The following is a 12,920-nucleotide window of genomic DNA, read 5'->3' as shown; positions in this document are numbered from 1 at the left end:
CATAGTTTTTTGGAGTTGATTCTCCCTATGCATCAGACAACTCTGAAATATTCATCACCTTATTTCATTACAGAATGTATTCACGTTTATGTTTAGGTGAAAAGAAAGAAAACTACAAGATTTTATAACAACTGCATAATACTGAGGTTTGCTGGGATTTTGGAGGTGTAACCTGAAGAGTGAATTAATTTCTAAAGACAACAGATATTCATACCCTAAACCTACCACCTTAGGAAATTATGAAAAATTCAAGAATATACAGCACCATTCAATTAACATCAGTGATGATGTCATCCAACACATATCATGTAGCCTCTACGTACTTGTGAGAATGAGTTGAAAAGGTAAGTTATGTCTTAGTACGGAAAGCCCCGTACATAATGAACGAGTTCAGTTCCAAGAGGGCATTTGTAAGTGCAATTTGTTCATAAGTCCAACAAAGTTAGCCTAGGTACCCAATCGGCTATATAGTACTGTACTATAATAGGTTTATATAAAAAACACACACAAAATATAAAACATTTTTAATCTTACAGTACAGTACCTTAAAAAGTACAGTAGTACAGTACAACAGCTGGCATACAAGGCCTGGCATCGAGTGAACAGGCAAGAGTTACTGACTGGAGGAGGGAGAGGAGGTGGGAGATGGTAGAACTGAAGGATCATCAGCAGTAGGAGACGGAGGTCAAAGCTGCAGTTTCACTCACACCTGACATTGATGGCACAGGTTCTGGTTCCTTGCTGGATTCAATTCTATCTACCCTCTTGAAAAAACAATCCAGTGATGTCTGGGCAGTAGCTCTTTTCTTCTCATCGTAGATGACACGGTAGCACTGGATTGCATCCTGAACAGCTGCTGCAACCTTCATGTACTGTTCTACATTCAGATCCTGCGCCTCAAAAACTAACAGTGCCTCTTTGAATAAAGAAAATCCCCTTGCCATTTCCTGTATTGTGAATCTCTTCGGTTACTTCTTCCGCCTCTTGTCTCTCTTCGTCCTTTCTCTGGGCCTCCAATTCCATTGGTCTTCGTTAGTAAGCTCCTCGTGTTGCACAGCAAGGAGTTCAATGAAGTCGTCCTCTTGCAGATCTAGCTCCAGCTTCTCTCTGAGGGTCACTAAGTTGCTAAAAACCTCTTTGGACTCCTTATCCCGGGCAGCTACCATATGGGCACTCGCTGCCTCACCACTTACTTTTTTTTTTTTTTTTTGACCTCACCACTTACTTTTACGTTGTGAAGGCTGGCTCTAGCCTTGAACTGATGAAACCAGCCATGGCTGACATTAAAAGATGCACCGTCTGGTTCTTCGCCATGTTTCTTCTTCAAGTCTTCATAAAGGCTTTTAGCTTTTCTTGCATCAGCATTACGCTGAGGGGGACTCGATGCTGATGCTGATCCTGAATCCACGCACTGAGAAGTTTCTCCATCTCCATGACTTTTCCCGCTTCTTCAACGTTATTGTCGCCATCATCGGCACAGCAGACTTCACCTGTTCCATGATCTTGTCCTTGTTCTTGTTCTTTAGAATCATGCTGATGGTTGAACGATTCATGTTATAAGAATGAGCAACGTCTACCATCTTTTCGCCTCACTCCACCCTCTCAATTATTTTCACTTTTGTTTCCATCATTATCACCTGGGGCTTCTGAGCAGTACCAGCTACAGCGCTTTTGGACATGCTGGGCTTGAAATAAAGATACTATACTACTGTACTCTATAAAGTACAAAAAAGCACAACCACTTGTAGAGGATGCAGGCACATGACAATGTACGCCAGACACGTGAACTAACTTACACGACTGGACGTGCAAACACATGTTCGCATCTTTGAAAGTTCGCAACTTGAAGGTTAGTATGTAGGGGACTTACTGTATTATGAGAACAGTTTTGACCTTGAAGACCTCTGTATGCTTACACAGTAGGGATATAGCCATAAACAAGCAATGTCATGCCCTCAAGGAGCAACCTAAAAAAATAAGGAAAAAAACCCCAATTACTAATTACAATTGTGAGAAATGCTATGACAGCATTCAGGTGGGGTACCCAATATAGTGGAGTTAAGGCATCAAGGAAGGCTTCCTTGAGAAGTGATGTGTTGAGACCATTTTCAGTGACCATTTGGTCAGTCCGACTCTTGTAACTTCCTTTCCATTTTGACTGCCATCACTGTATACCAGACCACATCACTTCCCGTTTGGACTACTGTAAAAGAATCTCCTAAGCGGTCTCTCTGCCTTCAACCCTACAACCCATCCTATATCTGTAGCCAGATTAAATTTCCTAAAAGACTGTTTCCACCAGAGAAACACAGTACCCTAAATTGGTAAGGAATACTAAGCAAGTCAGATCAGTCTCAATCCCCAGCCCTTAATTAGTTGCTATGTCTATAGGAAAGTTGTTCAACCTCACAGCTTCAGTTTCCTACTCTGTAAGATGAGGTTTTACGTAGCAGAACCACACTAAATACACTGGCAGAGTCTGGCATACTATCTGGTACACAACTGGCACTCAATATTATTAGTTCATTTCTTCTAACTTGTGTTTCCATTAGCTTTGCCCATAGTATGCACTAGTAAGTTGCCACTACTTATTATACCAAAAAGTCTGGGATGAGATTTTAACCAAAGGTCAGTAAAAAGAAGAAAGTCTGTAAAGAATGTTGACTGAATTGACTAGAATCCATATGCTAGAGGTGGGGTTCGTTAGCTGGTAAAATAACCAATTCTATAAATGTGATCTGAAAATGTGTTACTGTTGTCAGCAGGAAGAGCCAATCATAAACATGTTTTTTAAAAACCCATAAAACTAGAACACAAAGGGTGACTAAGTACCAGTACAAAGCAAAGGTCCAGGAAAAAAGCTAGAAAGTAGGATTATTAAGTGTAACCATGACTTTCAGATATAATCAGAGAGGCAGAAAATAATCTCTCTAGTCACCAGGAAGGTATACACCATGATACCAGGAATAAGTCATCAAGTTCAACTCTGGCCTAGATAAAATAAACCTAAATATTTTATACCATTCTATTAACAGTTCTCTAATAACCCAGTTTCTCACCCACTCCATCAAGACTCCATGGGGAGTCATGGATAAGAAGAAAAGTCTTCTGGAGAAATACGTCCTCCAATATAAAGTAGTACGCTACTTGGTAACTAAATCAAGAATTCTCAGCCTGCAAAGTAAAGTACCAGACTTCTGGATATGTGACCTAACAATGTGCTCTACAATTAAGATGGGCTTAAAACAAACTAGTCTTACCCTTGTGATGTTGATCCGTATCATATTCTGGATTAACAGTTGCAAACCATAATTATACCAAACCTCTTCCGTGCATAAAAAATGAAACATTATGTAGTTCAAATTTTGTAAATCTTAAAAAAAAAAAAAAAAAGATTATAAAATCCCTTACAAAACCTTCAACTCTCTCATGCAAGTACAAGTTTTCACTCTACTTAATTTCTGTCCTAGGAGTGTAAGAAATAATATGGCTCTACTTCAGAGGGAGGTAAGTAGCTGGTTTGTTTAAAAATTGTAATAAAGCCTAAGGAAGTCAAGCACAGGAAGAGGATAAGTGCAAGGGTTTGCACAGGAAACCCAAGGAAGAGCTGAATGGCAGACAAATGTATTCAGAGACCATGAGGCATCAGTTTCCTTTATGAATAGAATATTAGGTGACTTGGGTTAAGTATGATCCTAAAGTTTCTCCATAAAAGGAGCATTGCTTCTGTGGATTTAAACTATTACTTGAAAACAAATTTCACATATAAATCAATAAAATCAACATTTATTGAGTACCCAGCTCTGTGTTCAGGCACCAGGGAATCAAGAACAAATCCATATCATTGAGGAATGCATTTAGTGGGAAAACAAGACAAAAAAGGGAACTTTCTTGGTAAAAAAGTAAAAAAAAAGATTACTTGGAATAGTTTAACATTCCTTTTAACAACAAAGCAGTCTGACCTATAAGTTTCCCAAACTATTAAATATAACTCTTTTTTTTGCCTTTCAAAATGTTTCCCCATTTATTCAGTTTTTCTGGAGGAAAAAATTACCAAGTAAAGGGGACATACAGTTTCCCTGAAGTTGTAATCATTTTTGTAAGATAGGCATACTGTAGCTCCTTGGGGCTGTATTTGCAGTGTGATTTCTGGACCACCAACATCAGAAGCATATAAAAGACACAGAATTCTAGTGACCCCCACCAGTCTTAACTGAATTCAGAATCTCCGGGTGTGGGACTGGGAATCTGCATTAAATAGCAAGCCAATTATGTGCACTTCTCATATTTTAAGGAGAAATCTTAAGAAATTTTAAGTTAAAAAACTTATCTTTTAAATATAAAAAATTGGGGGCTTCCCTGGTGGCGCAGTGGTTGGGAGTCTGCCTGCTAATGCAGGGGACACGGGTTCGAGCCCTGGTCTGGGAGGATCCCACATGCCGCGGAGCAACTAGGCCCGTGAGCCACAACTACTGAGCCTGCGTGTCTGGAGCCTGTGCTCCGCAACAAGAGAGGCCGCGATGGTGAGAGGCCCGCGCACCGCGATGAAGAGTGGCCCCCACTTGCCACAACTGGAGAAAGCCCTCGCACAGAGGCGAAGACCCAACAGAGCCAAAAATAAATAAATAAATAAATAAAATATTAAAAAAATATATATATATAAAAATTGAAATTTACAAGATGCTATCTATATTAACATATAAACCAAAAAGCATTTTGGTGTTAAAACATATCTATTAACTTATACTTCATCAGAATGAAAACTTAGTGATGATTTCCTGTAACTTAAGATACGATACTTAGGGCCTCCTCTGATGAAGGTTTTCCAAAATTAAAAATTTTGTAGAACTGAAATTCAGGGCTAGTTTCACTAACATCAGATATAGTCCTATTCCTCATCAAACTTCTGTCACCGTTATGATTTAATGAAATCCCACTTTCCTAAAATCCCTTATGCATTCTTGAAACTCAAATGAATCAACAGTTGCTTTCTCAACACACCATTGTCCAAGGCAGGTTTATCTTTAGTAATGGTTTGCTGGATTCAGCTGTCAGCTAAAGTATACAAATAAGTATTAAAACCAACCAACCAACCAACTTGGTGGGCGGGGAGGGGGGTGGCTCACACCTAAATGGGCCAGAAAGGTTCAACTTTTATTTCCTTACTGCTCAGTATGAAGACAAAATTATCAATGTCCATATTAAGTATTCTGCAATCTACAACACAAGTTTGTGGCTACAGCCACACCTCCACAGTGGCAATTTAAACTTAAATTACATAAAATTAAAAACTGACTTCCTTAGTCATAAGAGCCACATTTCCAGGGCTCAATAGTAATGTGTGGTTAGTGGCCAACATATTGGACAGCACAACTATGGGGTATTTCCATCACTGCAGAAGGTTCTAGTGGACAGTGCTAATCTAGAGCACTAGCAAGCACACAAAGAAGTGTTTGAGAGACCCATCTATCAAACCTTATAAGGACATCTTTTATTTAGGGTTGGCTAGCCATCAAGGAATATACTAGGAGCTTAGGTACAAGACTCAGCAAGAGCCTGTGCCCTCAAGAAGCTCCGAATAGTTAAGAGAATTTAAACAAGCAACAACAACAACCTGAGAAGTGCTATGATTCAACCCGCTATGGGACCAAGAAAAAGCAACACTAACTTTTTTATAGGCGAGTCTGGCTTAAAGGACGGCAGATCACAGAAGGCGAGATGATATTTGAGTTTTAACAGTCTTTACTGGAAGGGTAAGGATTATCAAGGGTAGCATTCCAGGAGGAACCACCCTACAAAGAGGTCTGATAATCTCACTGTGATTTGCGTAAACAGCAATCAATTCAGTGTGACTTGAGAAGTAATGTTTTTGTGTATATGCGGAAAACTGTGGCAAAGGAAAAAGCTGTTAAGGTGAGATCAGTCCATTGAGGAACCTCGCATATCACATTTGCATCGATGGAATTCATCCTGTCAGTAGTTAGGGAGCCAATAAAGGAGTTGGATCAGCTATTTTCATGCTCTATCTTTATGTTGGGACAACTGTCCTGGGCACACAAAAGTTGTATCAGCAGATACCGGAGATGGAGACACTAGTTCAGAGGCTACTAGCATTATGGCAACTGAGCTCAGTTACTGATGAGAACAGCACTGGAGATGGACTGAAAGGTATTCAAAGGACATAAAAGAGAGATGTTGCTAAACCTCACGTCCAATTCTCAGGAAAGCAGTAGTCAAAATCATCTGGACTGAGAAGAGGGTCAGGAGTAGAATCCCAGCTGAGGGAAAAGGACAAAATGAAAATTAAGGTGAAGATTCAAGAATATCCATAAGGGAGGAATAAACGCATTGCTGGGCAACCGTGAGGCCTATGCTCAAGTTGGGTAGCCTGTGTGGTTTCATGACTTACCGGGCTACCAAAAACAGGAGAGAAGAAAGCCAATGGTATGTCTGGGACTAAATGAGCAAGTAAAACAAATAGAAAATGGGCTGAAAGCATGAGGGATAGTTGTTAAAATGACTGACCCTGGGGATGCAAGGGTGGGGACTAAAATTTTAAGATTAAGATTTAAATCTAAGATGCTGTATTTTGGTGGTGTAGCAAGGGCCTCAAATGGGTAAAGTTTAAAACTCAGGAGATCATGTCTTTAATCTATCTCCCTTAATCTCCAGGAAAAATGCGACAAAAATATCTTAAAAAGTAATAACACGCAGTCTCGCTGCATAAAATCAGCCCCAGGTGTTGCCTGGAGTCCATTTCCCCCTTCCACCCCTATTATAATTACTTTGCGACACAAACTCAAGTCTGTGGGTAGAGAAACTGGGCTCGTCCTCATAATCTTACACCTGCTCAGTCCCCTGCAGGACAACGCCCAGGAATCAGGTTAAGCCTGGGCAAAAGAATCCCGCCCATAATCGAGAAGGAGCGACTCGACATGGAGGCGATGACGAGATCGCGGGGGAGGGAGGGATTTTTCTAGGCCCAGGGCGGTCCTTAGGAGACAGGAGGCAGCCGAGAACTCCCATAAAGGTATTGCGGCACTCCCCTCCCCCTGCCGAGCAGGGTGCGGCCTTCTCTCCGCCCCCTCCTCTGCAGCTCCTTCTGGATTGCAGCTCGCGCCGATTTTTGGAGAACATGCGCCTCCCACCCACAAACCAGCAGAAGGACCCCCGCTCCTTCCTCCACCCCCACGGGTCCGGGAGCACGTCTGGCTAGTCTTGTCCTTCAGGCGGCGGGCGCCCAGGGCGGAGCCGCAGTCGCCGCCACCCAGAAGCCTCGGCCCGGCAGCCCGCCCCCGCCTCCAGCGCGCGCTTCCTGCCACGTTGCGCAGGGGCGCGGGGCCAGACACTGCGGCGCTAGGCCTTGGGGAGGACCGTACCAACGACCGCCTCCCCGCCGACCCGCGCAGTGGTTTCGCTCATTTGGGACCCGAGCCAATAACAAGGGGCCGTTGCCGGGGCTTCAGCAGCCAATCAGATGCCGAAGCCAAGCAGGCGGCGGGTAAACCGACTCCCCCCAAGGAAGGGGAGGGTGGCAGGACGTCCGCACGGAGCCACTTTCACTGACCCTCTCCTCCCCCCCGCGGGAGGCCGACCGCGCCCGCCAGTCCAGCTCTCTCCGCACCCCACCTACCTACCCCCCAGGGAGCAATGCGAGAGTCTCTAGGCGGCTGCGCACTCCCGAGGCTGTAACTGACAGGCGCTTTGCTCCAACCAAAACACGCCATTTGTGTTTTCACACACGGCGGGAGGAGCGGCAACCAATCAGTGACAGAAGAGCCGGAAGCGCCCCTCCCTCTGAGGGAGCAATGGCTCCGTCCGGATTCGAGCCTTTTCCGCTCCCTTCTCCCTCCCCCTCCGGTTGCCGCAGGGCGGGCCGCACTCTCGCCTGCCTCTAACCACCTCTTTCCCTTGCAGCGTAACAAACGCTATGCTCCCGACTTCCCGCGGGGGAAGGCGACCCCCAGCTACCGGCCAGACGACCTCAGCCACCCACCCACCCCAAACCGCCAGGCCACCCCCTCCCACCAGAGTTCCGCTCCCCTACCTAGCCGAGGCTCTCTGAGGAGCGGGAGCTCTAGAGCACAGCCTCTTCTCTAGGCGGCCCCGGCGGCTTCCGCTGATTGGCGGCGAGTTGGCCAATGAGTGCCGGGCGGTGGGCGGAGGGGCCAATGGCGCTGCGGAAGGGGGCGTGTCCCGGGTGCCCCTGGCGCCGGCGCTGGGAATCCCCGTGCGGTCAGTGGCGTTTCCGCTCGGGCAGCGGGCTGAGTGAGCTGCCGCCGCCGCCGCCGCCGCCGCCGCCGCCGCCGCCGCCGCCGCCGCCGCCGGGGGAGGGGCGGCCGCCGCCCGCCTGCGCTCAGAGACTCACGCAGCCCCAGTCCCGCCAGTCCGCCAACACTGTAGTGCCGGCCCCCCTTCCTTCCCTGGCCCTTCCCCCTCCCCGCCTTTGGCTCGCTCCGCCTTTCTGCCCCCCACCCCCACCTCACGGGCACAGGCCATTCCCGGCCAGGAAACGCCGTGGCGCCGCGTTGGGCCTAACTCGAGTCCTGCTGCCTCCCGGGAGTGCCGTGCGCCGCAGCCCGGGCCCAGGCCTGGGACAAGGTAAGGGTCCGACAGAAAAGCGAGACCTTCCTTCACGACCGGGCCCCGGGGGAGGGAAGGGTCACCTCCTCCGTCTCCCCGCGCTCGCTCTCGGGACGTGGGCCTGGCCCTCCCCAGGCTCTCAGCAGGAGGATGCTGCCCCTTCTCTTCCCGCTCGCCACCCCCCACACACCGTTGCACCCCTCTTGCCCAGGCAGAGAGGCCCCGTCGGTAATCTCGTTGACCCCGCAACCCTTTTCACGTCTTTCCTGGGTCAGGACGCCTCCCCTCCCCCCACGCCTCTTCACCCCTTTTCCTGGGAGCTGCCTACTCCACGTTTACCTTTTACTTGAGGATAGGCCTCTCGCTGCCCTCCCCTCAAAATACACAGGCACACTTTCTCCCCCTCCCCAAACCTCACCCCCACCCCCGTTCGCGCGGCCTTGTGACAACTCTGATCCCTCTGGGGGCCTCGATCTCCATCCCCCCCCCCCCCGCCAGAATGTTCCTGGACGCCTTCCCTCTCGTCCTGGGTCCCCATCGCAGATGATTGCTTCGTTTCCCACACTAAAGGCGTTACCTTCGCCACCCCCAGCTCGCATTCTTGGGCTCTCGGTGGCGTTTGCCCCAGTATCTCTGAGATGGCCCTACTGAATTTGTAGGGTTTTGGCTTGGAGTTGAGCCAGATTGTGTCGTTTTGCCTGCCTTGGGCGTGGAGAGCGATCATTTGCGAACGTCTTTAAAGGCAGAAAAATGTAGCCTTTATGAATTCCCTTTCCGTCTGTGCGGAAGCCGGGGATGCGAAGTGAATGGTGGTGAGGAAGAGCCCTGGTTTTAAGTAGGTGAATCGCGTGAGAGGGAAAGTTTAACTGTCGGGAAAGCCCCTTCTCTGCTAATTTATTCTACAGAGCTCCTTTGCTTGTCTCACTTCTTAGGAATAACTGGTCTTTCCCGTGTATACTGGTGCTGGAGCCAGCTCTGCTGGTCTGGGTCAGGGGTGCGTGTATGACCTGCATTTTCTGCTTTCTCATGTTACTCGTGCACTGTGTTCACCACTAACTCATTTCTTGCCCAGACCTCTGGGTTCCATTGGGCTTTGTCTGTACTTAGTTCATTTTTCCAGTTTTCCCCGTTCTCGTAGTACTGGAAAAATCCCTAGGTCCTCTGCTAATTTCCCTTAGCACTTGATTAAACGAGTTGTATTCAAGTAACAGATATGTGACCAAGGTCATATTAACATTTTTTTGTTGGGCAGATGTTACATAGCTATACTTTGATTAGGGAGGATTCAGCTGAGTTGAGTGTTTGAGCTTTTTAGGAGAATGTGTACCCCCTATTTGGGAAAATTTCTTGGTGATTAGTTTTTTGTTTTTTTTTTTTTTGGTGATTAGTTTTATATCGTTAATGTTTTTACGTCACTTTGAGAGAAAAATTATAAATGGTAATTTTAGGTGTATGGAATCTGAGGTAGTATTAAAGCAGAGAATATTCACATCAGAGGTTTCTGGGCCTCTTGGGGGACAGAGGTAATTTTTTTATTGGTTTCTACCAGTTTTCTCAGGAGGATCATTAGTTTTCTTTTGTAGCCAAAAATTCTGGCCCATTATGGGATTAGAATCTTTAAGGTTTACTCAGTATGTCATTATATATAGAAAAATGAATTATGTCCTTTGGTAGGACATGACACAAGCCTCTGTCTTTAGCTGCAGATTTAAATTTGACTGTAAAGAGAGTGTTTGGCAAATTGGCCTTTTAAAGTCTAAAGCTTAATCTTCATTCCTAAATTGCTGGCTTATTAAATATATATTTGGAATTTGGTAAATGTTGATTTTCCTAATAAAAGGCCTTAGTTCAAACTAAAAGGGTGACCTTAGGATTGTTTCTTTCTAAAGGCATAATTCCAGCCCTCCTGGCATGGAACACTGGTCCTCCGCCCACCCCACCCCACCCCCCAAAAAAAAGAGTGTGTAAGGAGTGGGGGTGGGGTAAGGAGAAGCTTGTTGCTTTGGGTTGGATCACCGGGGTGAGCATACAAGGCAGCAGCAGCTGCTGGCTCTGGAGCTCTGGTTGCTACGTGAGAAGCTTGAGTAGTGCTGGCTGCTGTCTCCAGGGAAGGACAGCAGTGCAGCGTCCATTAATGCTGTTGGCTGCAGGGAGCTGCACTTAGGCGATGGCTGCTTCAGGACTAAGAAGAAACCTTGCTTTCCTGGGAATTTTCACTGCTGAGCTGGTTTGCATTTTATTGGTGGGGACGTGAGAACTAGCAATTCATAACCTTCTACCCATTTATGGATATCACCATCTGGAAACTGAATCATAGTTAAAGACTTTTCTTTTTTGTTCGGTTTTTGGTTTTTTGGCACATTTTGGTTTTTATCTGGGAATTTTGCTTGGATAGGACTGGAAGTTCCATTTGAGTTTTAATTTTTCAATACATTTACAACCAAAGTAATAAGAATTTAAGGATCTCCCTGAGAACAAGAAGGGGGAAAATATCAGTTCATTTTTCTGCAACTGACAGGTTTTCCTCCATCTCTTTAATCATTAAATCAATTTTAGTACTTTATTTGTATGTCTCCTTACTTCCGGTTAGACCATATTTATCTTATTGAACAGGTGTTTTGCTAAACATTTTACTAAATTCGGAATCTTAAACTCTAAAAAGAACTGTCCTTTTTGGAATTATTTCTGTATATAACTATCAGAAGTATTTTCTTTTTTTCTGTATTTGTAATAGACTTCTCCAGATTAGATTTTTTCTTTAGAATTTGACCTATGATATTGATTCATTATAATATTGTTGAATATAGTCATCTAAGATCACAAGGATGTATATGTTTGGCCGTGATCCATCTGAAATATGGGACAGACTAGAAGGAATATTCAGAAATCGAATATCTAGTGTACAGGATACTTGAGAAGACAGCCTCTGAGCCCCTATGTGGTCTCTCTTCCCCCACAGCTCCCACACTTCAGGGAGATCTCTGATTAAGCAAAAAGTTTGCTGAGTATGGAAGTACTTGAAGAAGAACCACCACCCCAGTATACCATCAGTTACATCCAATACTTAACAGATGCCCATGTGTTGTCTTCTTTCCCCCTATGACTCTTGCAGCCCATATATTTTTTTCCCTAAGAATTTTGATATGTTCAGTTTTGTGTAGATGTACCTAGTCATCTATAATGTGTGGTGTGACTGGCATTTGTGGCGGGAACCAAAAAGAATGGAAATGAGTTTTGTCATTCACAAAGGTTGCTTGCATTGTCTCTCAGTGATGTAAGCAGACTAACGAAACAGAACCTTTAATGGATAATATTTTAGGTGGTTCTAATTCTTATTACTATCACATATAAAAGATGTCTATCAGGTAAATATGGTTTCACTCATACTGGCTGTTTAATGTAGTTTAGATATAAATGTCTTTAAGTTATTATGTAACATGAAAGTTAACTTATAAAGTAATTGCTTTTAACTTGTATTTCCTGTTTGGAACCCCCTTGTGATCTTAATGTAAGATCATTTCCTTAAGAGCATAGAGGGCCTTTTCATAGGATTTATTTAACCAGTATACTTGAAATTTTTAATATCTTTTGATAGTGTTTTGTGTCCAGGAACTTACATACTTTCTGGGCTTATTTTGGCCTTTCTGGAGGAGAGTGGCTACTTCATTTTTTTTTCCTTTGGACAGGAAAATAATATAGTAGAAAATGCAGATGTGCAGACAACCACTTTTACTTTATCCTCTTCGTATTCAAATAACTTATGAAACGTTAGGCCACAGTTAAGGACAGTTAATGATTGTTGGATACATCTTATCAGTGAGAAATTGGATCATGAATAAAATAAAAATTTTTTATAACTTGTGGTTCATCTCTGGTCATGTGTCAGTTTAATTTGAAACTAAAAGGCCTAGCAGTGAATTTTTTTTATAAAAATTGTTTTGGCTGTTGAAAACTAAAACTTATTGATAGGGATGTTTTGTTTAAAACAAACAAAACTTTGACTCCGCAAAATTGTAAGATAATATATATTTAGTAATACAACTGGTAGTTATTTGTAAAAAAAAAAAAATCCTTTCAGAGGCACTCCTTAGAAAATAGGTATAATGTACCTATGATAAACAGGGATTGTTGATACCATTCCTTGCTGCCAAAAATTCCAAAATATGTAGTGAAATGGCATTTTTAACCTTTCCCTTGATGCAATGATTGATATCTCTTGTAAAGATTCAGGGAAGTTCACCAAAGGTTGATAGAATATCATTTCTTTAATATCTCGATACATATTTTGTTTAATTAGTTGCAGTCTTATGAAAAGTATTCTGTTGTATATTCATTCT

General features: G+C 44.2%; 1 protein-coding gene and 1 long non-coding RNA gene across 18 annotated transcripts in view; one reads left to right on the top strand and one right to left on the bottom strand.

Annotated features, from left to right (window-relative positions):
- Positions 1–512: 512 nt before the first annotated feature.
- On the bottom strand, positions 513–9,198 carry LOC103016108 (uncharacterized). Of its 3 annotated transcripts, none has more exons than XR_009009460.1 (2): positions 9,161–9,198; positions 513–1,967 (listed from the first exon to the last, which is right to left on the bottom strand). It is a non-coding gene; the product is annotated as an uncharacterized LOC103016108 (long non-coding RNA). The 3 variants fall into 3 exon arrangements; XR_009009459.1 differs by lacking the exon at positions 9,161–9,198 and adding an exon at positions 8,048–8,110; XR_009009458.1 differs by lacking the exon at positions 9,161–9,198 and adding an exon at positions 3,261–8,031.
- The window catches only part of SETD5 (SET domain containing 5), an 81,323-nt gene continuing 76,660 nt past the window's right edge, over positions 8,258–12,920 (top strand). For 7 of the 15 annotated variants that reach the window (XM_007192514.2, XM_007192511.2, XM_057554580.1 and 4 more), the window contains exon 1: positions 8,260–8,601. The gene's annotated coding sequence lies outside the window, so the exon portion shown is untranslated. Of the gene's footprint in view, positions 8,602–9,378; positions 9,419–12,920 lie in introns of those variants that run through there. The other 8 variants (XM_057554589.1, XM_057554587.1, XM_057554584.1 and 5 more) reach the window with 4 other exon arrangements.

Source organism: Balaenoptera acutorostrata, chromosome 10 (genome assembly GCF_949987535.1).
Source record: "Balaenoptera acutorostrata chromosome 10, mBalAcu1.1, whole genome shotgun sequence".
Taxonomy (NCBI): domain Eukaryota; kingdom Metazoa; phylum Chordata; class Mammalia; order Artiodactyla; family Balaenopteridae; genus Balaenoptera; species Balaenoptera acutorostrata.
This window is presented reverse-complemented; position numbering and strand designations above follow the sequence as displayed.